Below are 4,866 nucleotides of genomic sequence, written 5' to 3' on the forward strand. Positions count from 1 at the left end.
TCGCAAACAACCCATGTAATACAATAAGGGAAAAGATACATAGTTGGCTTACACTCGCCACTTCACACAATTACATGAATAAAACATTACATCATCCAGATACAATCAAGGTCCAACTAAGGAACCAAAATAGAATAAGACTACCCCAAATGCTACACAGATCCCCGATCGTCCCGACTGGGCTCCACTACTGATCAACTAGAACGAAACAACACAAAGGACAAGATATTCATCGAGCTCCTCCTTGAGCTTGGTTGCGTCTCCTGCTCGGTAACATCGGCACCTGCAAACTGGTTTTGGAAGTATTTGTGAGTCACGGGGACTCGGCAATCTCGCACCCTCGCGATCAAGACTATTTAAGCTTATGGGAAAGGTAAAGGTATGAGGTGGAGCTGCAGCAAGCGACTAGCATATATGGTGGCTAACCTATTCGCAAAAGAGAGCGAGAAGAGAATGCAAAAGCACGGTCGAACAACTATGATCAAGAAGTGATCCCAGAACAACCTACGTCAAGCATAACTCCAACACCGTGTTCACTTCCCGGACTCCACCGGAAAGAGACCATCATGGTTACACACGCGGTTGATGCATTTTAATTAAGGATAGATGAAGAACTTGGATCATATATTATCCCCATAATTAGATGAAGAACTTGGATCATATATTATCCCCATAATTAGCAACAATCCTTAGGGAAAGTTTTAGGTGAAATATAACCCAAGGTAATACCCATGAAGGGATTGATGGATTTAAAATATGTCATTCTTAAAAACATGCGAAACATGGAACTTGAACTCAAATTATCAAGAATGGCATAATACCACCTCTAATGATACATAAGAAAGAATTGCACTCCGGATAGCAAGATGAAGAAAAAACTTGAGCTCCTCTGAAAAGAATCTTGATGAACACTTCGAGAAGGAATGAAAATCCTTGATGAACCATCATGTAGAACCTTCATAAGAACTCCAGTAACAAAAGGATGATCAAAACGAAAAGAAGGAGAAGTTGAAAACACAAGGTGAATCCTTGTAATGATTTGGATGGATCTCCGTGATAATTAGAGCTTGGAACTCCGAGAAAGAAAAGATGAACAAAGGAAATTCAAGAATTTGATGAGCCTCCGGAATAAAGAATTAAATTCACTCGATGAAACAAGAATAAGAATTTTATTATGCATATCCTTCACCAATTAAATTGATGACCAACAATGGATTTGGCATACTACTTATTCTCATAGAAAGGATTTAGGTAGATATAGCACAAACTTAATGGACCACTGGTAGGATTTGAACCAACGAATGGATTGATACAATAACAAAGGAAGAGAAATCTTGAACGAACCACCGGTAAGAATTGGAAAATGAACGCAGAAAAGATAAAGAAACACCGGAAAGAATTAGCAAATGAATGAAGATGCTTGAGAGAATTTAGATATATGAGAACGAAGAGATGACGAGCTGATTAGAGAACACTTGAACGATGCACCGGTAAGATTTGGAGAATGAGAGCTGAAAGCTGGAATGAATAATCCTGAATTGATGGCCTTCAGATAAACAAACTGAAAATACTCCTGAATTACTCCGGATGGGTGAAAAGAATTCTCATAATCAACACAATTACGAGGGGATGGCAACAAGCTAGAATCACGAATCTTGAAGAGAATGGAGCAGGATTGAGAGAAAATCTTCTTCGGTCTTCAAATTTTGAATTACGACAAGAAATACCACCATGAATTGTTGAGACACCCCGGAATGATTAAAAGAGGAGAGGTTGAGACAAAGATGAAAAGAATTTGAAAGATCTTGGAGAAAACATATGACAGATGATGAATCATTCTTACGTCAAACTTTGAAATGAATTTAGGATAGCTTTGGTAAAATTAGAAGAGCCAGGTAAGATCCTGGGAAAAGATCTGTGGGTTAGGGCCCACTCAAAAGAAACACCGTAGAATGATTTAAAAGAGAGAATGCAACGGTTGAGTTAAAAGGCTTGAATGAGATAAACATCCTCAAAATAGGATTAACGGATCTTGAATGACAAGACGATCCTTCTGAGATATCTTCAGCACTCTAGAACAATTGAATGGCGAGAGGTGAATGATTAAGAATTGCACCGACATGAGAAAACATTGAAACGAGGAAAGGATATGATCAACAAAGCTTGACTTGAAACCACCGGAGATGAAAAGATTGAAGAATGACGAACTTGAAGCTCCATTATAATCTTCGTGAGAATCACCGGATAAGAACACTGAAGGAGAAAATTGGAGAGACTTCCATCAATAAAATGATACTTGATTGAGAAATCTGAGTCCTTGAAGAAAAAGGGTGGGAGGGCGGGAAAAACAAAGGCAGCTTGGAGACGGATGAGAAAAACAACATTGAGAAAACTTGAGTTGATCTTGCGGATGTTGATCGGATCCACTTGAAGAGAAAAACGCCGGTTGAAAAGGATTGTCATGACAATCTCAATGATTAAGAAGGATTAGTATTCCCATAGAAATATGAGAACACCATTTAGAGAAGGTATGGAATCAACATTTGACTTCGAAGCAACTCGAATACCACAACTCAAACAAACAAAGGATTGGCTTGTAGAATAAGACGGAACAAACATATGATAGAGATTTCGTCCGAAGTTTTTGTGGTGGGGCCTACACGGGCTCGATCGTACAGCACCATCATGTAGAAGGCAGTGCACATGACATACGAAGCTTCCCCGAGTCGGCATAGCCAAGGACTCTTTAAGACACAACGAGACCACTGTAAAACCAACCGTGAATAGGCGGACCACTAGACGTCGAACCCCAATTTCATATCATACATCTCTCGGAAAGATATCCTAAGAGCTACTTGAATTCCCACTTATAAACTCCCGAAATTTTCCCAGTTATGCAATCAGGTGTTGGGGATACAGGGGAAGCATAATATCTCACCCAAAACTAGCAAATCCTACATCCAGCTGTATCCATCCTTCAACACATAACCAAGAAACCTTCGGAAATCATCTACCTCAACCTTCGAAAAGCATCCGTTATATGAGTTATGGCAATACTCCCGAACTCCCGCCCCAGTACTGGGTGGCATCGAGGTTATCTCACCAACAACTGCATAAAAGAGATTTTCGATGTCGACGAACTAAACTCAGGTATTCCAGAACTGCAACGATAAAATTGTGACGACAACACCTCAGAGCTCAACTCCCCGGTACACTGCCACAACCCCTAAATGACAGGAGGCACCAAGAATAATGTTCTCGTCACAAATCCATCACAACGATTCCAAGATACCAGCGTGATCTTAAAAAAATTATTAGTGAAATTTGAGAAGAGAATAGTCAAAACTCTACATCATGATGCCTTACCAGAGCGATGAAGGGACTGGGGAGTAAAAAGAATTCCTAAACTCTCCGATATATAATTACTAAATGACTCAAAACATTTTTCTAGACTCAACTCGTCCGCTAATTCGATCAAGCAGTGGGGGCTCCTAAGGTCGGGGAAGGCTCTGATACCAACTTGTAACGCCCTCGATGCGGCTATATCTCCCACGTGTCCAAGCACGACTTAGAGGCATAACCGCATTGAAAGCAATGTCGCAAGTGAGGTAATCTTCGCAAACAACCCATGTAATACAATAAGTGAAAAGATACATAGTTGGCTTACACTCGCCACTTCACACAATTACATGAATAAAACATTACATCATCCATATACAATCAAGATCCAACTACGGAACCAAAATAGAAGAAGACTACCCCAAATGCTACACAGATCCCCAATCGTCCCGACTGGGCTCCACTACTGATCAACTAGAACGAAACAACACAAAGGACAAGATCTTCATCGAGCTCCTCCTTGAGCTTGGTTGCGTCTCCTGCTCGGTAACATCGGCACCTGCAAACTGGTTTTGGAAGTATCTGTGAGTCACGGGGACTCAGCAATCTCGCACCCTCGCGATCAAGACTATTTAATCTTATGGGAAAGGTAAAGGTATGAGGTGGAGCTGCAGCAAGCGACTAGCATATATGGTGGCTAACCTATTCGCAAAAGAGAGCGAGAAGAGAATGCAAAAGCACGGTCGAACAACTATGATCAAGAAGTGATCCTAGAACAACCTACGTCAAGCATAACTCCAACACCGTGTTCACTTCCCGGACTCCACCGGAAAGAGACCATCATGGTTACACACGCGGTTGATGCATTTTAATTAAGGTCAACTTTAGGTTTTCTACAACCGGACGTTAACAAATTCCCATCTGCCCATAACCGCGGGCACGGCTTTTGAAAGTTCAAATCCCTGCAGGGGTGTCCCAACTTAGCCCATGACAAGCTCTCATGGTCAACAAAGGATATACCTTCTAGCGGGAAGGTCCGATCAGACTCGGAATCCGGGTTACAAGACATTTCGACAAGGTAAAGCTAAACCAGCAACACCGCCCGAATGTGCCGACAAATCCCGATAGGAGCTGCACATATCTCTTTCTCAGGGCACACTCAGATTGTCCTAGGTACGGGTAGGCCAGCCCAGAGTTGCCCCTGGTGGCCACCAGAGGCTGACAGGTGGACCAACACTCAGAGCAGCACTGGCCCGGGGGGGTTAAAATAATGATGACCCTTGAGTCTGCAGAACCCAAGGGAAAGAAAAGGCTAGGTGGCGAATGGTAAAACCAATGTTGGGTATTGTTGGAGGAGTTTTACTCAAGGCGAACTGTCAAGGGGTTCCCATAATAGCCCAACCGCGTAAGGAACGCAAAATCCGGGAACATAACACCAATATGACGGAAACTAGGGCGGCAAGAGTGGAACAAAACACCAGGCATAAGGCCGAGCCTTCCACCCTTTACCAAGTATATAGATGCATA

The sequence above is a fragment of the Triticum dicoccoides genome, chromosome 4A, assembly GCF_002162155.2.
Source record: "Triticum dicoccoides isolate Atlit2015 ecotype Zavitan chromosome 4A, WEW_v2.0, whole genome shotgun sequence".
Classification (NCBI taxonomy): domain Eukaryota; kingdom Viridiplantae; phylum Streptophyta; class Magnoliopsida; order Poales; family Poaceae; genus Triticum; species Triticum dicoccoides.